The sequence below is a fragment of the Molossus molossus genome, unplaced genomic scaffold, assembly GCF_014108415.1.
Source record: "Molossus molossus isolate mMolMol1 unplaced genomic scaffold, mMolMol1.p scaffold_m16_p_13, whole genome shotgun sequence".
In the NCBI taxonomy this organism is placed as follows: domain Eukaryota; kingdom Metazoa; phylum Chordata; class Mammalia; order Chiroptera; family Molossidae; genus Molossus; species Molossus molossus.
The window spans coordinates 77796008-77821946 of record NW_023425348.1 but is presented as its reverse complement, the minus strand read 5'-3'; positions in this window follow the sequence as shown (position 1 = coordinate 77821946).

Sequence of the window (25939 nt, the reverse complement as noted above, 5' to 3'; positions counted from 1 at the left end):
TTAGGAGCTATGAGCCAGAAAAGGGGCTGAAGACCATATATATACTTCTTCTTAGAAACCAAAATATCACAATTAGTCTCTTAATTTTTCTCTTTATTGTTAAGGAACAAAGTTCAATTGAGCAAATTTGAAAATCTAATTGGCTTTTTCAAGTGATTCATAGATTGGGCACCATCCCTTCCAGCAACTAGAAGGGAGCTCCATGGCTTTGTACAAAATATACAAAATAGAAGGTTTTTCCAGAAACAATGGTGGGGCAAGGGAGCTATTAATAAAAGAAAAGAAAGGACTATTTTTAGACCAGTTCCTCTTTGGTGAGGATGTAAATGACAAGTATTTTTGTCTTGCAGATTTTCTCTGCTTTGGTGGGTTGTGGTATGTTGGGAAAGACTCAAGTGACAGATTACCTCATTGGTGTTGATCACAAAATTTCCGACTGGTTAAGATTATATTTCTGAAAGATTTTGAAACATCCTTAAGACAGATATTAAATCTAGGTTTGGCGTGGGCTTTAGCAAAAGTGATGCCATTTTGGTCCCTTGGTTTTCTCTTTAATGAAAATTATAATTTAAGCCCTAGCCAGGTCACTCTGTTGGTTGGAGAGTTGTCCTGTCAACCAAAGGTTGCAGGTTTGGTCCCAGGTCCTGGTATATATGAAGGAGGAGAAGGGACACAATTGATATTTCTCTCTCAAATCATTTTTTCTTTTTTTCTCTCTCTCTAAAATCAACAAGACATACCCTTAAGTGAAGAGAAAAGAAATTGGTATTTAATCTTTTGTTTGTACTTTGTATTCTGTATAGAAATATATTTTTCTTTACCCTGTCACTGTAAGAAATGCCCAAACCTGCAGAGAATTTTTATAAGTTTATTTGAGCCAAAGTGACGACAATTGCCGGGAAGCAAAATCTCAATGAACTGAGGAAATGCTCTAGAAAATGGCAATTTATGCACCTTATTTTATACATTAGAATCAAAAGGGAAGACGTAAGGATGTTATCAGTGGGGAGTGTCCCCTGTCCTCACCTGTTGCTGGTGGATATGGGTTTGTTGCAATACCTTGAGAAAATGAATTTTCACAGGTGGATGAGATATTATTTTAAGCATTATTTCTGTGGAATTAAACCTCTGAGTTTCCAAGGCCCCATTTCCCTTAGTCCCATCATAGAAGTACTGTAGCTGTGGCTTAAACAGAGGCAGGCTTAAGGCCATGGGTCAGAGTTTTTGCTCTATGTCTGCACAGTTGAGTCCAGCATCGGGCTAGTTTAGTTTGTGTCCTCAGTTGTAGTCCATCAGACCACTGGTGTGTGGGCAACAAGGCTATGGAGGGAACGGGCAGGAGCAAAGCCAAAGGAATCAGAGAGCCAAGATCTGAGAGCCAAGAGGGAGAGAATTTCTTTGTCCAGGAGATTATGTATTCTCCAATTTTTGCAAGCTTGCATTGACCCTGCCCCCTTTAGCCAATCCGTAGTTCCCCAGGCTAGATTGACAGGTAATTATCTTCCTTATGTCACTCTAACTTTACTGAGCATGCACCTATCTCCCCTTTGTCAGACCCCTCCTTTCAGTGTTTTGCAGGGAATGGGCAGGTGGTTCTCTGGGGAGTGTGAAATTGCAGCTTTCTGGTGAAGCTGCCCAAATGACCATGCTTATAATGGCTGGCCTTCCCTTCGCTCTTTTCCTATTGTTAATAACTAGCTAATTGCAGTGGTCAAGAGGGTTACATGAAATCCATGGGTGATAGATTGGGGAGGTAAAAAAAAATAAAATAAAGCAGGGAAAATCTCTGAGATTGGATAAAAAGTAAAATGGATAGACTTTTTTTTTTTTTCTTACATTGGTGGATATAGAATAGTTAGCATTTATCATTTACAGCACATAGAGATGATATACATGAGAACAAGATAATGTGGTCTCCTGCTTGGGTGGGAGATGGTGCCCTGCAGATTCAGGAACAGCAGATTATTCTGACATTCCAAAGGTGTGTCTGTTTAGGTGCAAAAAGGCAATAGACAGGCTCAGTTAAGGTAAACATTGACCTTGTTAAGGAAGATACTGGCCTAGGACATGATTACGTGCCATGACTCTCTTTCAGTTATGAAGTTTTAATTTCAGACCATCCTATGTGGTTACTTTAGGTCTCTGAGTGTGTAAGGCTCAGACCTCCACAGACCTTATCAGGTTTAGTATGTGCCCCCTTTTGCATGTACAACCCAAAGTTGTTGTTTTTTAAAATATTTTTTTCTCTCTGGCATCCTTCTTCAAGTTTTATTTCTTTACATTGAAACAAGATGTGTGTTTTTTTAAGAGGCAGTCCATCTACTTGGAATTTAAGAATGGTTTTTAGTTTTGTTTTCAGTTATTTTTAGGTTAAAATTTTACTTGTACCAGATAAAATGCTTATTTAAACAGCTATATGTCACCTGTCCTCGTGTATAACATTGTTTAAGGTATGTTTTATATGTAAAAATGGACATATACTGAATATAGAGAATATGAAACACTTGTTGAAAAGCCAAGAATCTGGAAATATGAACCGATAAACTGTCTTAGCCCAAGAGGAACCAAGACATCTCTTTGCAGTGTTGAATTATTATCAACGTCTTCCTAGAATGCCATCGAAGAACATGTAGCCATGCCTCTGCCTACTTTGAAAGAGTATCATGATCCATTAGGAATGTCTCTTTGGGGCACAAAGTAGAAGGTGAGCCACATGTTCTTCAATCTTGACTTAGCTGCATGAGTCAGCAAGCTTTTTCGGTGAAGGACTAGAGAGTAAGTATGTTAGGTGCTGTGGGCTATACCTTCTCTATTGCATAGTGCTAAAGCAGCCAAGGCAATAACAAACAAACAGGCATTCTATGCTCCCATAACATTTTACTTAACAAAAAACAGGTGGCAGGCCAGATGTGGACCATAGACTATAACAATTAGCTGGCCCCTGGTTTGAATGGTATATCACATCGCTTCATTTGAGTGAAAAGCATATCATGGTTTCTGAGAATATGAGACTCTTCCCCTGGCCAGATATTTGGTGGCAATCTTGTATGCCTGTGCATTACTAGAAAGAAGAGAGCTTATAAAAGCATGCACTTTTTTAGTCTGTGGATCTTCGGACAAGTGAGCTAAAACAGCAGTTGTGCATATTATGGTATAAATTAGTACCTGTCACTTCCATTGTTGTCATGTATTTTTCTCATTATAATTTTTCTTAAAGCATTTTGCATTTCTTTGTGACTTAAGTCTAGTCTGAGTCCCCATTTTTGATAGGAGGAGAACACATTATAGTTGCTGAAGCATGTGGCTATATTAGTCAAAAGTCTTGTAGTTACACGTACATGAACACAACTCAATTAAGCTAAGAAAAGAGGGGGAAAGTATAATGATACCATAATGTGTTTTGAAAATTAAAAGTTATATCTGCCTTTAGAGTTGGGATTCAATTGTTTGGGATTCAGTACAATTTTAACCAGAGATTTTATAAGCAATAGAGCTCATTTCCGTCTTTAATCTCTGCTTCAATTTGTTCATTTGCTTTATTCTTTCCTCTTATTTGAAGACTAATTTCCTCCTTATCTCTAATCCAATGAAGAAAGCATGGCTGCCCCAAGTCTCTGACTTTAGAGTTTCAGCCTCAGAGAAAAATCACCTCTTCCTTGAATCCACTTTAACTTTTGGGAAAGAACTCTTGGGTCAAATACCTACCCATAGCCTGGCCAGCTGTGAGGTGGGTCTGGGAAAAGGGCTGTGGTGGTGCCCTTTGGGGAACAACCCTGAGCTCTGGGCAGGTGGCAGTCACCCAAGCTGTTGCACCTGGGTGGTCCATGATGCCATGAGACACATTCCCAGGAAAGAGATTTCGTACAAGGGGAAGTGTTTGAGTTCTTATTTACTGGTTTAGAGAGAGAGAGAGTCTTGTCTTTTAAATTCCTCTTTGGCATCATGTATTCATTTCTCCATTTCCTTGGAAAATTTCATGACAGTTGGGCTCTTCTAAGACAGCTGGCTGCTGAGTGTTTGGAAGCATCGTGTGACATTCTTGGTAAGCAGACCATGGGTGGAAATGAATGAGTCTCTGCTTTGTTGCTGGGCCAGCGGGCCTTAGGCTAAAAGATTACTCAAGTGAGGACGATGGAATTGAATGTGAAGGATCTGATTAGCAACCCTTGCCTTTTGGTGCTCTGTTTAAGCTACATAACAATTCCATCTTCTTCCCTGCACTGTGATGATAACCTTCAGCTCCCGCCTCTCAGAGCCCACCGCAAGTAGCAAATGATGATCCAGAATAATGTGTTTCCTGTGGAAGGACCCCCAAGCACACATGGCCATTTCTCAGAAGAAATTACTTGTTCCACAGCCAGATTAAAATGTTCCTCTGTGTGTAAAGCTGAACTGCTACTTAATAACTGCCCTGCAGCAATAAATAGCATTTTTTGGAGGAAAACATTGGCTCAATATGGACATGCTGGAGAGGTTTTGTTGCTTTTTTCCCCCATGCTTCCCCAGAATCAGCTCCTGACCTGTGGCACACGTGAAACGATGGTTCTCAGTGACAGCACTAGGACATGAACATTCAATTGCTTTGTTCATCATCTTTGATGTCCCTTCATTCCTGAACAATCTGGCTTCTGGAGTGCTTTCTCTCAGAACACCGCTGAGAAATTGCTTTCGGAGGGCCCTAGCTGGAGAGGGGGGTTGTGGACACTTGTGTTTCTCTCACCAAGGTGTTTGGGATTCAGTGCAATGATACAGGGGTTAGTAGTTAAAATAATAAGTGATCATAAAAACAACAACAATATATTTGCATTTGTTTTTAAATTTATTTAATACGCAACTTCTATTTTCCCCAAACTATCCTGACCAAATGACTCTGCCTCTTACAAATAGCAGGCTCACACGCACTAAAGATTTCATGAACTTATGAAATCCGTTTTTTAAATCAAATAAGATGCTTAAACTTTGTAAATCGCTTTGTTTTTCTTACAGCATAAGCATAGAACTATGCCTTTTATCATTTTTCTTGTAAAGGTAACTTAGTAATACAATATAGAAGAGGAGGAATCAACAATTAGAAACCGTGCTTTGTTTATATTTGAAGGCGTTCTCCTGTAACTTAGATGAACCTGAAATCATGAACTTGTGTCAGTGAAGAGCATTACCTGACCCCACCCTCCCATGTCCTGCAGGAAGTACACAGCCCTTCAGAAGACTGCCAGGCCTTCTTGGACACATGTTTTCCCACAGCTTATTTTGTTACTTTTACATATTCGCCATGGGCTCTTGACCACATCCTGGGCTCTCACTCCTTCAAAGCTCCTCTCTTCTTTGTTCCTGCCCCATTTCCCAAATTTTTCCTACACCTCAACCATTGTGCATGCTTTTGTAGTAGAACCTAACTGAACATTGAAATTTTGCATGCAAGATGAATAGTTAATTTCACAGTAGATACCCATTGGTAGTCCATTTCAAAGCCTTCCCTACAACTTCATGCTAAAAATCTAAAGTGTTGTGCAGGGACTCGATATGGTGTAATATGCATTCTTGGGCAAGAGAGGGAATTAGCCGTGTTTACTTTGGCCAGAAGAAACTACATTTGAAATATGTATTTTAAATGTGCTTCTGGAATTGACATAGAATTTCCTTCTGTGCTGATGTGTCTCCTTTAGGCCCCAGCTCGGCCACCTTGGTTGCTGACACCTCTAGACCTTCTGTGTATCCAAAGATCTCAAAATGCATTTTACTTTAAGATCATTTAGCTTCCTTTTCTCTGTTTACCCATCGCAGGTACGCTCTGAGAGCGTGCTCTATGTAACTGAAATGAACCATGAAACTGTTACATAAAGAACTTGCTTTCCTGTAGAGGAAGACCTTTGTTTACATTCTACATAAAAATGTTCTTAGATGTAAGACACACTGCATTTTAAACACTGAGGTGAAATTTGTGCCACATGAAATTAAACAGGTCAAACTGAGTAACTCGGTGGCATTTAGGACATTCGCAATGCTGTCCCACAGTCACCTCTATCTAGATACAAAACATTTCCGTGACCCAAAAATAATACCCCAAGCACGTTAAGCAGTCACTGTGTGTTATGGGTTGAATTATGTTCCTGCAAAATGGTATGTTAAGGTCCTAAACTCCACTGCCTCAGAATGTCGCCTTGTTAGGATATAGGGCTACTGGAAAGGGTTAGTTCAACTGAGATAAGGCCACAGTGGAGTAGTATAGGCTACTATCACTGTATGACTGGTGTTCTTTTAAGATGGCTGTGTACATTCCTGGACAATATATAACCTGTATATTGGTTCTACATGTAGAACCAATATATAAACCTATATATTGGTTCTACATATAGAACCAATATATTACCCAACTAATGGTATTGATCCTAGAAAATAGAACACAATCATGTAAGTGGGTTAAGACAAAAATGGTATGATTTCTATATAAACAGTCAACCTCTTTATTGCTCCTTTGTTAAGCCCACTTGCTTTACGTGAGCGCTGTCCAGCAGAACTTCGCTAATGACGACAGCATGTGATCTTGCACTAATACAGTACCTACTAGCCACATATTACGAGTGAGCAGTTGAAATATGGCTAGTTTAACCAAAACTAAACTTTTAATCTAATTTAATTTAAATTTGAATAGCCACATCTGGTTCATAGCTAACACACTAAACAATGTAACTTTAGACTAAAATTACACCTCTACTAAAATTTATTTGCCCTCCTAAACAGGCCTCGTCAAGGTCCCAGAATAGTTAACTATGTATATTCCTAGAATAGAGTCTGCAGTTTGCTTTTATAGGTAGTAAGATGCTAAGCAGTCCATCTTTCCTTCACTGTGGTGCCAGAACCACCATTTAGATAAAAGGTGTTGCTCTAAACAAATGCCACGAATACAACATTCGTTCATTACACTGTGAAGTTTGTGTCTTGTAAAAGTTGAGCAAGTAGATAACCCAAATAATGGAAAACCGGAGTTTTAGGTCCAGCTTGCCAACAAAACCCACTTCCCCAGCTCTATTTTAAAGCCTCATCTGTAAAGTGAAGGGTTTGCTTTGGATATTTAATTAGATGTCTCTGATTTGAGCATCCTTTATTTTCATCGTTGTTCTCTCTTTAGTCATCCTATGATGTACATCTTGACTCCTCCTCTTAGGAAAGTCCCCTTCCCCAAATCCGTGGTCCCTCTGGGACAGCAGAAACACTGAGCTGTGTTCTGAGTGTTGCTCCGCAGGCCAGCGGTTCTTTGCACTCAGGTTTTGGGCTGGGTAGAGGGAAACATGTTTGTGTTGATCACACACTCTCCTGAAACTCGCACGATGCAACGACTTCATTGGAACATCTGAACCAATTAGGAAAAACTATTCATGTTTTGTTTTGTTTACTCCCAGAAGCAAAAGCAAAAAATATGCTGCTTTGGAAATGTCAATGCCAGGAATGCTCCATCTTATACATTTTAATTCTGCTAAGAGACATATGTTTAGTCAAGGCCATAAGCAGAAAATCTTTCATAAAGAGAGTATTAAAATATATACGTATATTAAATGATCTATTCCAGTTCCAGAAACACAGGATAAAATGCATTTTTAAAATGACCCAGAGACATAGAAGTAGGGTACAGACTGACAACCCTCAGAAGAGGGGGTCTCGGGGGAGGGAAGAGATAAACCACAGAACGTATGTGCATGTACGCATAACCAATGGACGTAGACAACTATGCTGGGGGCGGGGCCGGGGGCGGGGATCCGGAGGAGGGTGCCAATTCGGGGGGGATAGAGGAGAAACATCTGTAACAAAAATAAATTAATAAAAAAAATTTTTTAAAAGAAAATTATATTTAACATATCTTCTGAAGATAAAAAAGATGTACTATAAAAATAAAAGTATTCATTGTTTAATATTTCTTTCCAATAGCTTATTTTGAGAACATTTTCTTAAGCAATCAATATTCTCTCAAAACATAATATTTAATAATTCAATAGTATCCCATCCTATGATTTTATTGCAGTTTAATTAAGCACTTTGCTGAAGCTGCATTTTGGGGGTATCTTTCAATTGCTTTTATTAGGTTTGTTTCTCTCGTATATGTATATACACATATATAAAAAAGAGGAAAGAAACGTGATATGTAAAGTTATTATTTATGTTATAAAATTGTAATTCAATATTGCCCTGTATCTTTAATTCAATGTGATACTGGAAATAATATCTAAGACTCAACTTTACAGGATTTCATAGAATTGCATTATTATGTAAAATATCGTGATTTTTTTTAAGCATTTGATTGTATTTTTCTATTATAAATAAGGCCGTAGTAAATATTTTTATACATTAAAAAAAAAAAATAGAGCCAAACCTGTAAAAACAGAGAGTAAAATGAGGCTAACAAGGGATTGGGAGTAAGAGGATACAATAGCTATTAAGTTTAAGTGTACAAATGCACAGTGAGTAGTAAATGAGCCCTAGGAATCTAATGCACATAAACTGAATATAAACAATATCATAGTCATCAAACTTGCTAAGAGACTAAAATTTAATAATTCCAACCACTAATAAAAAAGGATAACTATGTAACATAATAGAAGTGCTAAATCATTGCTGTAATAGCAATTGTATTATATAATATAAATATATCAAATTAACATATTGTATACCTTAAGTTTACACAATGTTATATGTCAAATATACTTCAATTGAAAATAAATAATTCTCATCTGGTCGGTGTGGCTCAGTGGTTGAGTGTCAACCCATGCACCAAGTGGTCGCTGGTTTGATTCCCAGTTAGGACACATGCCCAGGTTGTAGGCCCGATCCCCAGGGCGGGTATGCAGGAGGCAGCCAATCGATGTTCTCAATCTATGTTTCTCTCTGTCTTTCCCCCTCACTTCCTCTATCTCTAAAATCAATAAAGAAAAACAAAAAACAAATAATTCCCCTGGGGAAGTAAAATGTAAATATGTAAATTTATTCTCTTTGGAAATAAAAGCAGTATTTTTGGAAGGATTAAATGAGATAATATGTGTACGGTACTTGACACAATTCCTGGAGAACAGGATAATTGCTCAATAAATTTAGTTATTCATAAAAAATATACAATAAAATGCTCTTTCCCTGGCTGATGTGTATCAGCTGGTTACGCATCATCTCAACCACTAAAGGGTTGCTGGCTGGATTTTGGGTCAGGGCACATGCCCAGGCTGTGTGCTCCATTCCCAGTGGGGAGCATGCAGGAGGGAGCTGATCAATGTTTAACTGGCACATGCTTCTCTCTCCTCCCTCTGCTTTCCTCTCTCTCTAAAAATCAATGAAAATGTACTTTTTGACTGTTATTTCGTCTGGACTAAGGAAACATGGCTAATACTCTCTCTTGTCTAAGATTGCATATTACAACATACCTAATTCCTGCACAACATTTTAGATTTTTATCATGAAGTTATAGGTTGTGCTTTGCAATAGACTATAGAACTGTAAATAACGTATAGAAAAAAAACATTTTTTCATGTAACTGTATATCAACCTGTTTCATAAAACAGATTGATTTCTAAGCTGCTTGCATTATCACAGAATTTTAAGAATTCACATTACAAACTTGATGATGTTCCCTTTAAACCGAAGTCTTAACATATAGGAAGGGATGGCTCCCACATATTTTAGAATAATTTTTTTTTTTGTAAAATTGGACATAGGGTACTCATTGTGACTGGAATATTAACCAGAAAAATAAAAAGTAAAACAAATAAAGATAAAAAAGTCTTTGTTTCTATACTTGTCTGCCTAAAGGGAACAATATAAAGTAAATGAATAGAAATGTAAAATAATATTACAATATAAAATATACTATAGCAACATGATATGAAATAAAAATGATAAATAATATAAAACTATCCTGAGCCTATATGTTTACATTTGTGAAATGGAGTCACAGTTATAGATTGTCATCACTCTAAACTCTCGACCTATAGGTTTTTTTGTTTTGTTTTCAAGAATTTATTCCAAGAAGTTCTCAGCCAAAGCAGGAAGGCATATGTATGGTGGCCCAGCCTCAGTTTTATAAATGGACAGTTCATTGTCAAATGCCTTTTGAATAACATGCTAGCTGACGCCGTTTTCTATGGTGACACTCCATGCCAAAATACATACAAATCGAGGTTGGTTAATTAATGTTTCATGGAGATTTTAAAACTTTTTTTTTTGTCCATGCCCTTAGTGGGAACCGAACCTGGGACTCTGTGGTCTGCAGGCCCATACTCCAACCGGCCAGGGCTAAAACTTTATGTCCTTCTCTTTGGTTAGTACAAGGCTTGCAATAATCTTGAAACACACATGCCAGAAAGACTGGCAGCCAGACTGTGCATGAGAAGTCGGCCAAGCCTTTGCAGCCCACGGCCTGAGGCTGGGGACTTGAACAGCACGAAGCTATCATGCAAAACAGAATGTGGATGTTCGCGTGCCCTTTTGGTTACTATTTTAAAGATAGGGGAGACATAAGGGATGAATGATAGACCTAATAAGGAAACATTTCATTGGGCTTTTCATCATAGTGAAAACATCTCAGTGGAGAGAAAATGCTTTTACTAAATTTGCCAGAATGGAGATGTGGTTGTTGGAACAATTTAGGTGCTTTATAATTCATTTTGCACTAATCTCTTTTTTTGAAATCCGAGCGCAAGAAAGGAAAGAAATACTTTCATAATACAGTTGGAGGACACAGAAAATGGTCTTTATTTTCAGACATTTTGGATTATGACTTTCATTTTGACAATCATATTAAGCAGAGAAATGAAGGATCAGCGATTAAAAGGAAATTAACTCCCCAATGCAATTACAACATTCACTTTAGTTAGGATATCACTAGGGAAAATCATTTTCTAAATATTTTCTCCGAATGTGTCTCTTTGACATTCAGCCAGTTCAGCTCCTGCCTCCCTTCATGTGTGAAAGTGATCTATCGTCATTTTATCAAGGCTGATCAAGTCATGTGACTGACCAGCCAACCTCAAAACACAGAAAATATATAAATTGAATTTCTAGTTGATTAGACTTTTCATTAACTAGTTCATTGTTCGTTCGCACAAAAATATTTAAAATGTTGAAACATTTTTAGGTTTGCCCAGTGCTGCCACACAGCTACACTGGGGGAAAAAAATTGTATGAAAAAGTATTACAATCGTTTCTAGCTAAGCACATCCATAACTGATGGAAAACAGAGAACGGGAAACTCCATTATTAGGAATAACAGGAGGGAAAACTCCTTGAAGAGACCTCAGCCAAACCCATTTGTCCCGACGTGCTCAGGAATTAGGCAGAGGCGGATCAGGTCCCGTGGAGTGCAGATGCCGTCCACACCAGGCCCTCCACACGGCCTGGCTGTCGTTGGCAGTGTTGGAAGAAACTGGAATGATGAGAAAACTCTCACTCCTGTTGGAATGGATTTCACAGCTCTTCCTGGTCAAGCAGCTGAGGTTAAGCACGTGGGGGTGACTTCAAAACGCCAGTGCTTGTTGGCTCCAGAATCATAAAGCAGCTACAACAATGAGCTGCCCTTTGGTCCCATACTGATGAACGGATCACAGCTCTTATTGCCTGGGAACGTTGCTCTTTCCTTCAAGCCAACTGGGACCGGTAAGGTAGGGTTCCGGGAGTGTAGTCGTTTGGGTGTTGGATGTGGTATTTGGAGACTCTGGGTCAGGAGATAGCTCCTCAGGAATGAGGGAGACAGCAGAGCCACAAGCAGGAGCCAATCAGGGACAAAGACGAAGGTCCACGCTGTTTCTGCACAAAAGCACCTTAACTAGTTTTGCTTAAATTGTGGCATGGTGTGTCCTCATATTCTGGATCTTTTTCTCCTCCAGTTGGTCGTATGAACATGCACTGAAATAACTAACCTGGGACAAAATGGTCAAATCAATGAAATGTGTCTTCCATCCCCCCCACCCACCCACCCACCACCACCACCATGCTGTCGCCCGTCTCCTACACCTGGCTGATGGGATGCCCTTAAATTTCCTTTCCTGGCCTCCCACACAGTGCTGTGCTCTAAGAGCTTCCCTTTCGTCCGTATCCCAACACACCCCGTTAGTCCTTCCTTCGTTGATGGCAAAGAGGAAAAAAGCGGCTTAATTAAACTAATTCTACAGAAGCTTTGCTTTTTTTCCTCTTCACTGCTGTTTGTTTATAAACCCTGGGACCTTGAAAGTGAATTATTTTCTAAAACTTCTAAACTTATTTTTTTTAATCAAATTTGATTAATTCAAAAGGAGAGAAATTTCATTTGACTAAAAGGGGAAATAATAACTGATCAAAATGTATTTACCATTTCAAGGAAATCAGATGCAGTGATACGTCACCAGATGGTAAATGGATTAGTGTTACCTCTAATGGTGTTTACTATTTCCAACTCAGTGTTATTTGCCATTTTTGTTACTCGGATTCCCAACTATTTTATTTATTGCAAAAATTCATTAAGCATGACTCTAAGTCTGCTTTTTATATTCTATTTCTTTCAGTGCTGATTTACAAGAGTGCTGAAAAATCAGTGTGGTAGTTAAAGGAGGAAGTGGAAGAGGAGACCATGCAGTCAAATGCCTGGTAGTAAAATAAAGAAATAGAAATAGCTTTGGTAGGATGGAGTTCTGTGGTTTGGGAGGTGTGCTGAGTAATAAATGGAAACACAGTATCACTGTGCATCTATCTTTTGATATATGCTTAAATTAGTTTTGCTCTTACAAGAGAGTTTTCTGTCTTAATATTATTGTGTTGATTATTGCCACTGTACTATTATCCCCAGAGTTTTATTATGGAGTGTTATAGACCCTTTCTTCACTTTAAATGTTGACAGAGGTGATGCAGGTACATATATAGATTAGATTTTTGGCACTTTCTGGAAATTCAATTTAGTTTCTATGTAAGTTGTTTTCATATTTTTCTTTTCTTATCCCCTGTAGTCAATTACTTTCATTCTTATTTGATGGCTATTACAGAAAAATGTCAAAATAGTTTTTGTGGAGCCCAGTGATTTATACTAAATGGTAAGTTTTAACAATTCTGTATCACTTTTAGCTAGTTTTGTTTAAATATTAATTCACTTTGGATATTTCAAAATCAATATTGAATTGTTATATTTTAATATGTTTCTTGATATGCTTTGAATATAGCAATGACGAGGCTTGCTCATGGACTTGATATAGAATGCAAATGAACTTTCTGTGATTGTTGTTTTCTACCCTGTCTTCTCTGATCCAGTCCTCAGCTTCTTCTACTCTGCTGTTTAGACCTTCCAATGTGTTCTTTATTTCTGATATGTCATTTTTCATTTCTTCTTGGTGTTTTCTAATTTCCAACTGGTTGATTTTCAACATTTCTATGTCTTTACTCATTGTGTTGATGTCCTTACACATGCTGTTGAACTTCTTCAAGATCATAGCTCTGAATTCTAGTTCTGTTAACTTGCTTAACTTCTCCACGTTTATCTCCTCTTCGGTGGAGGTCTCTTGTTCTTTCGTTTGGCATTTGTTTCTGTGGTTCACCATTTTGGCTATCAGAGTGGGCTTTGGAGCCTGCCAAATTTTCCCTCTGGGTGTTGGTGTTCTGCTGTTTGTGGCTCCCTCTCCTGGGTTTGGATGAGCGTGGAAGGACCCATGTTAAACACCACTGTCAAGTCTTACTTTCCTGGTTAGAGTTGCTAGCCCAGGAATGGTTCAAATATTCTCCAGTTTTTTGCCTGGAGGCTATTAGTAGCTGTTACCTGAAGAGTCTAGGTTGGTTGTCAGTTGAATGAAAAACTCCCTCAAGTGCTGAGTGCAAGAGGATTTCCCGAGGGTGGGGCAGATGCTGGTTGTTAATGGGCCTCAATTAGCATTTCAACTGCCCACTGGGTGGGGTTGAATCTCCCAGGGAGAGGTCACCGCCTCTCCCCAGGGCCCTGGGAAGGAGTAAGATGACCACAGTCCTGTGTGGCTGCCACTCAGCAAAAGCTCTGAGCGCCCCCCAATCCCGAGTGTCCCCACACAGTCCCGTCCAGTCCGCCCTCCCTCTGCCGGAGCCCAGGGGCGTGGCTGAGGCTGTTTCAGCCTCTGTCCCGGCTGCGCTGGGGGCCGCCTGGGAGTGTGACCCGAGGGCGCTGCTCCAGCTCAGGCCGCTGCCGTCCGTGGGCTCCCAGCCCCTCTGCCTCTCCCCAGTCCTAAGGGATCCAGTCCGTGTCCCCGGTTATGTGGCCTCCAAGCTGCTTTTCTGTTGCTCTCTCCTGACGATTTGTCTTTATCTTCGTAGTAATTCCCGTGTGGCCCTGGGAGGCGGCCTGTGTCGGAGTCTCAGTGGTTGTTAACCGCACGGTCCAAGCCCCTGGAAAGAGTAAACTTGCCCATTACTAACATAGGGCTACAGTTCTGAGAGAGAGAAATGAATCCCCGTATATTTGCTTTAGGGTAGCCTAAGATATTTCTCTATCAAGTCTATCAACTGTCTGAACTAATCAGGATTTCTTCTAGATGTTCCCACCTTTTCTATTCTGAACTGAAATTATTTTAAGTGGATTAGAGACCAGATGCCATCAACCCAATCTCTTTGTCTTCTGCTGTGGGCTCAGACACACATGTCCCTTATTACACCAGGGAAGGCAGTCACCTGTGAGTAAGTTACTGCTTTCTCTTCAACTGTTTTGGAAATCAGTGAACAACAAGGATCCTTTCCACCTGCAGACAACTAATAACTGTAAAAGAGTCAAGAATAATGAATTCCCTTCTTGGGGAATTCAATTGCTTTGTGCCTCTTGGCCAGTTTAATTTATCTGAAATGATGATGTGTCTTACCTCTAGGCTGAGAGAGATTGACATAGGTAATGAATGATTATACAAAATTATATCTTACATCTGGATGTTAAGCACACAATAGAGAAATGTTGGTAGAAAATATATTTTGAAAGATGGCATGATTTAGAGACAATGCTTCATGTGTCTGGTTGACAAGGAATACAGAAAAATGCTGAATCATGTTATATACAAAGGTAGCAAAGTTGATGGTCTCACCTATCCATTTACCCTTTTCTTGAAATACATTTTAGGGGAATATTTAAGTAAACTTTTACAACACATTCTCATTCCTACATTCACCCTTAAAATGTTGAAGATACAATTTTTTTTATCATTGAGTAGGAGTGAATAGTTGATTGAATTAAGAAAGAGGCACTTATTATCTTGTAATTGGTGCAGTATCAGGTTAATAAACATAACTAATCTCTGGGAGTTTTCGCTGACATTAAATTAGACAATATTTCCAATGTCAAACATTTGAAATAAGAAATTACAAATAAAAAACACAGAAACCTCTCAAGTGTTACTATTACTCATATGTTTCCAATGGTGTGTTTATATTACATAAACAAACTTCTTGGACCAAGAGAGGAGAGTTTATGTGCGTCACAGGTCTAGAAAAGTAATTTATATTCATTGTCAAGATAGCTTACATAAAGGATAAAAATGGCAACACCAGGAATATTCACCTTAGCAGAGTCAAGTTGGCAAATACCTAGATGGATGAATAGATCAAATACAATTTTGAAAATACATTTTTCATGTGCTGAGTGGCCAGATCCCAGAAGGAGATATTCTGAGAGACAAAACATTTTCATCAGGGTTGAAAATATTGAGAAAGAATTAAAAATGCCAAGCAAATTTTCAACAGTTGTTTCAATTAGCCAAAGCCATCTGAAAAGCAATTTAAAAACAAGAAAATAAAAACAGGTGGAAATAGTCCTCTCTCGCAATTCCATTTTAGAATTCTAGAACTGCTGTGCATTGGAAAAATGAGAAGGAGGTAGAATTTCCAGTTTCTTTGAAGCTCATGGGAAATACCAGCATGTCTATCTACTGCTCTAGTAGCCTTTTCACAATAAATCCTAACAGTTGCCAATCTTTAAGGTTATCGTGGCACTAGATACATTTAATAAAATGTGTCATTTTTTTATAGTATTGTTTTTTTTTTGGTTTATAAATCTAAAATTTATTTTTTCTAAAATAGCAAATGGACAGCTCTGCACATGAATGTATGTATATGTTTTGCAACCCTTGGTCATTTTTCCCTCTTGAATGTTAGAAATTTCTGTAGTTTCGTCATCTTCACAATATGCCAGTTTGTTTGGTTATCAAATAGATTAAAAAAAAAAAAAAGTCTTCAGCTTTGCTATCATACTTCCCATAATAATAAATGGAAGTACTGCTGTATCTACTGTATCTACAGAAGGAGTGATTACAGCATGATTTATACTAGATATAAAATAACATCAGGAGTAACATAGCATTATAGAATTTCATGAACACCATAAACAAAGTTGTTTAATATAGTGAAGATTGATTTTGTATAACTATGGGATCACAATTTTGGACCTGTAGTAAGTCTTTGAAATAACTGGTACAGAGTTTATAAAATTTCAGGTTACACCTACCCAGACAGGTAAACAGGCCTAAAAAAAAAAGACTAAGTGAACCCCTAAGTACATAACTGGATTGAATCAACTAAATATACAATGACTGTTAGAGAATCTATTTTTTATATTTAAAATTATTTAAAAGCATACGTACAAACAAGTCTACCTCAGGTCTTTCCTTTAAAATGTGAAGAAATGAAAATTGGGGAAACCAAGGGCGTGTCCCAGGTCACTGAGCTGGTGAGACGTCAGACTGAAGCCATGATGATGAGAGACTGGATGGATATATAGAGATGGGGATGGCATGGTGATAAAATATTGTTGGTGGATGAGATAATAATAACAATAATAGCCACTTACGGAGCTTTTCCAATGATTTACCTCAGGTACTCCTTAGGTAGGTATCATTCTACTTATGGTGGAGACTGCAGACCATGGTTTGTCCTGGGACAGGTACCTAGGAAACACTGGAGCTGGCGGTCAAATGTTGGTCTGAATCCAAAGTTGATGCCTTCTATATTTTTTATTATTATTTTTAATGACTATGAGACATGTCCCTATGCTACCTAAGGGGTATATTATAAATAAAGGTGTCCTGGAAATATGAAATGGATTTCTATCTTATTAGAAAAAATTGACCTGCAGAGGGGAACAGAAAGCAGTATTTTTAAAAGTCTTAGATGTTTCTCGAGTCATCCCTTAGGGCAAATAGAATTTGTACAATGAAAATATCTGCTTTTTCACCCAGCCGGTGTGGCTCCATGGTAAAGCGTCAACCCATACACCAAGAGGACACTGATTTAATTCTCAGTCAGGACACATGCTCAGGTTGTGGGCCAGATCCCCAGGGGGGGCATGCAGGAGGCGGCCAATCAATGTTCTCTCTCATCGGTGTTTCTATCTCTCTCTCCCTCTTCCTTCGTCTCTCTAAAATCAATAAAGAAAAAACAAACAAACCTGCTTTTTCATACAAAGCTTTGCCCTTCATGGAGCATGAAATTGAATTCTTTGTCTCAGGGATGAAGCCCTGGTAGCCTGGATTCATTGACCTTATGTAACAGGGAACACATTTGAGAGAAGGCTGGTCAGGTTGGGAGTGTAGAACACACCCCCGAAGCCAAAACTCTGTGGAATCTTGGAAGAACTAGCTAGTCATGTGACTCTCTGTTCCCCAAGTGTGCTATTTTTGAGGTAAATAATGTTTTTGTTGTACATTGTTCCATTTTTATTTTTTGGACACATAAATAACTAGAATTAAGTTGTAGAGACACGCTTACCAATGTTGTAAATGAAGGGCTATGAATATGAAATATTTTGGATGACAAATTTAAGAACCAAAAATATCTTCACCAAAAGGAGCAATGGATCAAATCTAACAAGATGAACTGTAATAAGAATACACACTGGTGAATTTAATCGCTATTACATTTTTACTGCTTATTGCTAGTATAATGAAAAACTATTGACATTTTTTATGATTTAATCTGGCCAACATACAAATATTTCATTTAATTCAATTTTTCAGTGAATTATTTTATATTTTCTAAATATATAACCATATAATCTTCAAATACTAATATTTGTATGCCTTTCTATGTCTATAATTTTTATTCATGTTTCATGTCTTATTTTTTATTGTCTGGTACTTCCAAGTTAATGATAAAATATAAGACTAACACAATGAGAATCTGGCTTGTTCTCCTGAGTAGATTTCTAAAAGCAAGTTTTCTTTGTCCTTAATAAGCTCCCTGTCATTGGTAGGGTCATGTATGGCATTAAAAACAACAACCACATATGTTCAGAGAGGTAGTCTAGAGATGCCTTAGTCAAAGAAGTACAGACCAGAGACCAGTAACAAACAGTCTGTGAACTTGAGATCAGTCTCCAGGAACATAAGTACAGAAATTAAATGCAGGTGTTTAGAAATTTTACAGCAATTTGATTAAACAGTTTTATATCCATTGAATCTAGTAATAAAACATGTGCTCTTGTATTTTGCATGTCTTTGTTTTTTGTCTTATTTTTTTACTAATTCATTTTTATAATACTGCACAAAAATGGCAGTCTGCAATCATGAAAGAAGGAGATTGGCCGTCGTAGTTTAACAGGCACCGCTACACGAAGGAAAGGGGTATGGGATGGTCATTGAGCTAAATGAAGTCTTTGTTTATATTTTCTTTAAGCTTCAATATTTTCTACATATAAATAGTCATACTAGAAACTAAAAAAACTTCTACTCTTCTGAGACACCCTGTGCTACATTCTAATCAAGGAATCAATGTTTTGAGAATAGAGTTAGAAAGGACATATGCGTGTTCAAATTCCAGAATCCTAGGCTGTGTTACCCAGCTTTTTTATTTTATTGTATTTAGGTGTGTTTTTTTTGTTTTGTTTTTTTGTTTTTCCTTGCATGTGTTTGCGGAGCTTCTTTCTCAGTCCACTCAAAATCCACAGCTCCTAAGATGGAATATCAATATTTAGATAAACAGTCTGAGAGCCAAATGATACTGTGCTTTACTAAACCACTCTTTCACTTGATTCTTATTTCCAGGAATCTCATTCGTTTCAATGACCTTCAGGGAATGTGAAGGACAGGACAGTAGTGACAGCTTCATGTAGTATTTAGCTTGCATCCATTATTGAGCCATTTCTGTAACAAAGAAGCATTTATGCAATCACCTACTTGTATCCTTCGAATGCATGGCATGTGTGATAAATGACTTTTAGTAAAGCTTTATGAATATTTTATAAATAATAAATGTAGCAATCATAAGGTCTTTTTCTTTCCATATATTGTGCCAGAGTGAAAACTAATTAATAGTAAACAGAAGAAATGAATTCCAACCTTAGTTGTTACCAACTTGCCTCTTGATGTATGAGACTGGCCTTCGTTGTTACCTGAGATTGTAGCAGGTGTCTTTTAGGCTCTCTAGTTCCAGCTAGTGTTTTGAGGTCTCTGTAGTGGGATTTCTTAATGAAATGTGACGATTCTATGCCAATTTAATTTGTGGTCGTAACTGTTGTATCTCCGAATGCCTAGAACAGAGAATGACGTATTAAGAAGTATTTTAAAATTAGTTTAGTTATAACGCCCAAGCAGGCACACAACATCAATTTCAGATGATTAGCTTGTTGTTTTTGATATTTAAAATGCATACTTTGAATAATTTAAAATCTTTATATATTGTGTAATGATATATTTTTAATTTAAACATATTTTACAAATACTTTAATATTTTTATATATGTAATAAAATTTAATAATTTTATTTTAGAATATGATTTTAATTTAATATCTACTTACTTTTTTTGTTTGTTTCAATGGCCAAGAATTGCTTTAATCTACGTGACCTGCAGATGAGGGGCCGGGAAGACAGCTGGCCCAGTTATGTCTGCTAAGGGACCACTGAAGAATCTATTTCAAAAGCTCATTTAATTCCTACCTGGTTATTAAAGGACTAAATCATAATGAAAATATTTGAATCCTTACTCTTACTAGGGGTTTGTGAGATTCAATTTTATCTTTTCTGCATTTACCAGTAAGCAAAAGTAATGTTATAAACATTCACATTATCCTTTAAAATTAGTAGAGAACCCAACGAAAAGTCTCTGTGATGAGATGTAAGGGTTTGTATGCAAGTTGCTGAGTCATGCCTTTGTCATGCGTTTCTGTTCCTGCTGGGATAGGACATTCCATCTCTGGAGAGCGGCCAGGAAAAAGAATCCTTGTTGGAAGCTCTCCTAATATAGTAAGATAAAGATACTTTTTGGGGCAATACTGGTGATTCCAACCAGTTCTTGTTTTGTTTCTTTGTTTTGTAGTTCAAACTGGACATTGTCATTTTTTTTTTTTTTTTTTTCCAACAGTCATTTCGCTGCAGCCAAAAAGTGGACATCAACCGTGATATTTTCAACCTTTTTGTCATAGATTGTCCAGGGTTGGGGGTATTCAGAAAAGAAATGTTTTGTTCGTGAGATCCATGAGATGTTAGTCATGTAACAGAGGAAAAATGTAGATCAAATTGGTGTTTGTTTACAAACCAAGGCCAATTAACCTTGTCTGGGTCTGCTCAGGCTGTCTTAACAAAAGCCCATAGTTTGGGTGGTTTTCACAACAGACATTTATTTTCTCACAATTCTGGAGGTCAGAGTGCAAAGTCAGGGTGCAAACATGTTGGGTCCCTGGTGAGAGCGCTCTTCCTGGCTTACAGGGGTGTCTCTGCAAGTTCTTACGAGCCTGGGAGAGTTCCAGAGCAAGCTCTGGGCCCTGGGACTCTAAGGCAGCGGTTCTCAACCTGTAGGTCGCTACCCCTTGGGGAGTCGAACGACCCTTCCACAGGGGTCTCCTAAGACCATCGGAAAACACATATTTCCCATGGCGATTCATAACAGTAGCAAATTACAGTAATGAAGTAGCAACAGAAATAATTTAATGGTTGGGGGGCATCACACCACCAGGAACTGTATTAAGGGGTCGCAGCATTAGGAAGGATGAGAACCACTGCTCTAAGGACTCTGACGTCACCATGGGGGATCTGCCCTCATGATCGTACCAAACCCAGTTCAACTCTTAACAGCCTCATTTTCAACTATTATCACTTTGGGGGTCAGAGCTTCAGGGTATGAAATTAAAGAGAACACAATTCGGTCCATATCAAGCCTCATACCTGGGATGTCAGAATGAAGCGGGGAAGAGACTCCTACCTCAATCCGTTCTGAGTACTGCCCAAGTATGATCTCCATCATATGTGATACCGTATGTCCCTTTTCACACATACCCATTTGGTTTGGGTTTCCATCTGTCTTCAGTTAAGTACTTACTACTGATTAACTCAGTCTTTAATCTCTACAGCTCCAGAGGGCTACCATTTAAAATCAGTTCTCGCCACTGACCTTTGGCTCAGCACGAGCAATTTCTCTTCTTAGAAAACTTGGAACAGTAAAAGGAGTGGCAGAATTCTGCCATTGGCTAGACTTTGGGCATCAGGGACCGTCAGTAGTTCATTGATTTCACTGTAGATTTGTTTAGTATCAAAAGCAGGTGTGGGAACACAATGAGCTACCACTTGGTATTACATGAATAAATAAAGCATTAGGAAGTTGGGGGAAAAAAATAGAAATTAACTGCCCTTAAATGTGGGACACACTATCCCATATTTTATTAGGGAGTATCCCTCCACATCCAACTCCACTATTGAGTAAATTCTAAAATTTAACATTCTATGAAAAACCACTTTTAGTCTCAGCAAAAGCATTATATATATATATATATATATATATATATATATATATATATATATACACACACACACACACATATATATATATTTCGCCATAAGGACCCAACCATACAATGGTTCTAAAGAGCCTGAGCTTGTTTTTTGTCTTAAGGCCCCTAAACCTACAATTGATGCATTCTTCAAGGCTCTTTCAATGAGACTTGACCTCACATATTTCCAGAAGCAATAATATTTGATTTTCAGTGCAATTGAAGTCATTTATGGGTACCTCCAAAAGGATCTTACTGTGTATATATTCTTAGTCTATCTTTATGTCTCCTTGCAATGGAGAGTGATGTCTTGAGCACAGAGATTACAGTTTTTATTTTCATAGCCTCGGTACCTGACAGTGATTGATAGATCTCGGGCTCAGCATCTCTGTATGTTTTTCTGATTATCTGGAGAATGATTAATGATTTGATGAATGAATAACAGAAATTGAAGAATAATCTTTTTCCCTCTTTGTTTGGCTCATATAAAAAGAATCTTAATATTGTTCAAATGACCTTAGTTTTGGCAAAATTGATATTCTTCAAATTTGTTGCATAATTTTCCAGTATTTCAAAATGCTTGGAGTTAAATATCACCCAATAAAATAATTTGAGCAGCTTTTAACTATATTCAGGAATGAATCTGTAGCACTGTCTTTGAGTTACTTACTATATTGCCAAAGAAATTACTAATATTCTTAAGCAATTCTGTAACCATATGTTGCTCTGCAAAAGCATTCTAGAATAGTCCTGCTCTACAGTTTCCAGGGCTGTAAACCCCCTCCTGTCTCTGAAACAAGATCAAGAATTCATCCCAAGTTTTAGTTTGCCTTATGGTTATCGGTCTATACGACTTATATATTGGTATAACTCAATGATCTGAAATATTTAAAATTATCATCTTTACCCCACCCCAAATATCCTAGCTAACAATGGCTAAATTGGTCCTGGTTATTATACTATTTTACATTTTTATTTCCCATGGAAATATGTGCATCACAGCAGAATTCAGGTATCTTGTTGATGATGACATAATCATTTCAACAGAAATCAATTATGATGTGAAAACAAGGCTAAAACTTCAGGTAGGAGAATAAACAGCAGGAAGTGGTGGCTATTAACCAAGATCTTTGTGCATTATTATATTTAGAAACTAGAATATGGTTAGAAAAAGTCAGCTTGTTAAATACAAAGTGGCTGACATGCTAGAAAATAAATAGTTTCAATAATGACTCTAGTATAGTTTTGTAAAAATTTAGTTGTATGGCTTGTGTGCGTATTTACGGTTGTTTTAATGACAGGTGACCTTGGAAAGCAGAAAGAATGGGAACTTTGTCATCTTAAGGACTTTAGTAACATGTCAGAAGCACAGTTTAAAGAACAATTGTCTAATTCAAACTATTCATTTTATAAATAAAGACATGAAAACCCGGAGGGTATAGGTAACTTGCTGTAGGCTAGACAAGTAGGTAGTAGCAGACCAGAACAAGAACTACACTTTCTAGGGCAATTTTTTTCCTATCAGTGGTTTTCTGAGTTTAGATGACAATATTCATTTGCATATTTTTTCCCTTGTCCAGATCATTTAATGCTACAAACCCGAATGTTTTCATTTAGAATAAAGGTGAAAAACATAAGTCTGAGATTAAAACATAACTCAAAACTTTGCAATATTTAAAATATACTTAAACAATTTGCTCATATAACATGTCAATTAATCTTTCCATTAGCTTGGAAACTTTGGAATATTGCTGACATAAGCAAACTAGTATGTATTTTTTATAGAAGTCAGGAAAATAATTAAGATAATATTTTGCATTATAGTTTTTGCATAACACCAATATGAATTCACTATTTTTATTATATTGAGAAAAATAATTTAAATGGTGTAAGTTATGTAGTCCAATAAAATTATGGAATACTTGTGTGTATATATGTGTATGTTTGTGTGCATGTAGTATATACATTATAAACTATACATTTTCCATTTCTTTAGAGACAGAGAGTGTGTGTGTGTGTGTGCGTATACACACAAAATAAAGAACCATAAACATATGAACTTGTTTAAGCATAATTTTGGTTCTATGAAAATTTTCTCTTAGGCACTGCATTTAGAAACATTTATCAATTAATATGATTATGTGAATCTGCTATATTGATGGTCTTCTACATTTTTTGGGATTCTAAAGGGCCTATAATGCTTTCTACCTTTGATGAGCCCCAATACATCTTTCCTGGAAAAGATCATGTCTCTTCATCAGGGAAGAAATAGACCTCACCTTCCTTAATCCTTTATGTATGGTACTTACTTTATTCACTTGAATGAGATCGGTGAAAACCTATATTGTACACCCTCTGGAACTGGGGCAATTAATAATTTGATATTTAACACATGTGTACACATACATATTTCATTAGTGAATTATCTGTGATCAAGTTATCTGAAGAGGCTACATACATTTTTAGTAAAATGTAGTTTTTAGGGTCTTCTAAAGAGAGTATCATTTTCCTGATCTCCTAAGGGTTCTTGTTTCTGCCACCTATATTGTTATTATTTTGATTTCAATAAAAGGGGATTAAAAATTAGGTATTTAGCCCTGGCCAGTTTGTTTCAGTGGTTAGAGCATCGGCTTGTTGTCCAGAGAGACCCGGGATCGGTTCCCGCCAAGGGCATGTACCTTGGTTGCAGTTTGTCCCCGGCCCTGGTTGGGTTGTGCGGGTGGCGGGTGGCAGCCACTCGATGTGTCCCTTTCACGTCTATGTTTCTCTCTCTCTCTCTCTCTCTCTCTCTCTGTCTCTCTCTCTCTCTCTCTCTCTCTCTCTCGTCCTCTCTCTCCCTCTCCCTCTATCTGAACAAAAAATGAGAAAATGTCCTCGGGTGAAGATAAAAAAAAAAGATATTTAACCCTGGCCGGTTTTCTCAGTGGTTAGAGTGTCGGCCCGCGGTCCAGGGAGTCCCGGGTTCGGTTCCCGCTAAGGGCACGTACCTCGGTTGCAGTTTGTCCCCGGCCCCGGTTGGGGTCGTGTGGGTGAAAGTCAGTCAATGTGTCTCTCTCACGTTGATGTTTCTCTCTCTCTCCCCTCTTTCCCTCCCACTCTATCTGAAGATAAATGCAAAAATGTCCTCGGGTGAAGATTAAAAAAATAATCAAATAAAATATAGATATTTAAATCACATTATAACTCTTGTTTTTTGTTTATAGGGAAACACTTTAGTTATTAAATTGAAATCCTCTAAATTCAAATGTTTCCTGAGCTCCAGCCAGCCTCTTACAGTACATGGGACTAGATGGGCACATCTCAAATATCAGGAACATCGCAAGTTCCTGCTGTGTCTCCATTCTCCCAATTAATATGAAAGCCATCATCTCAAAAGGAGAATCCAGTAGAAATATAATTGATATGGAGAGGTTCAGCCTCTTAGTATGTCAGCCAGCTCAAGATCATTAGACTTCCAACAATGTATTTTGGAAGGTTTAAAGTAAAAGACCTGATATTTCTGCATGGGTGTGAGCAATGCTTCGTAGGTTTTAAAAGAGGGGGTGCCTGGCCCGTAAACTTGGGCAAACTCTCTCACTGCCTTGGGGTGCTTTTGCTTGCTCACCTTCTGCCTCAAAAGCAGCTGTAACTCCTCCGGACTCTGCTCACGGTAGCTGGTGAGATGTTTCTGGATCCCTTCAGCCTGAATAAATGTCCAGTGCCGCTGTTATTGGCGTTATTACTGGGACGTTGGGTAGGAAGGCAGGAGCTAGGAATAGCCTGACTGTAGGAACATGCACCGACTACATACTGACAGCCACGCAGAATTGTATCCTCAGGAAGAAAGTTCAATTTCGTGATTTAGTGAGCAATTGAGAGACAGCAATCTGGCTAAATAGAAAGGAATGATTTGCTCTTTAACAAGCAGTTAGTTCTACCTGGGAGGGAAAAGGATGACAAGTCTCTCTGCACTTTAAGAATCTGTTCCTGGTTTTGTGCCTGGTAGACTCCTTAAGAGATGTCACACAAAACGGGACCCCCACCTACTTAGCAATGTTCTTACTTTATCCTCCTGACCCATTGATTATAGGTGGGACCCAAAGAATGCACATAACAGAAAGGAGGTACATTAAGCGAAAGAGAAAAAAGGGGGTACTGTTTTACATTTTTTCTTCATTTCTTTTTTGCAGAAAAGACAATGGGCTTCTTCATTCCAGGAAACTTTTAGCCTTTCCCTGGCGCTGTGGCATACATTCATCACGT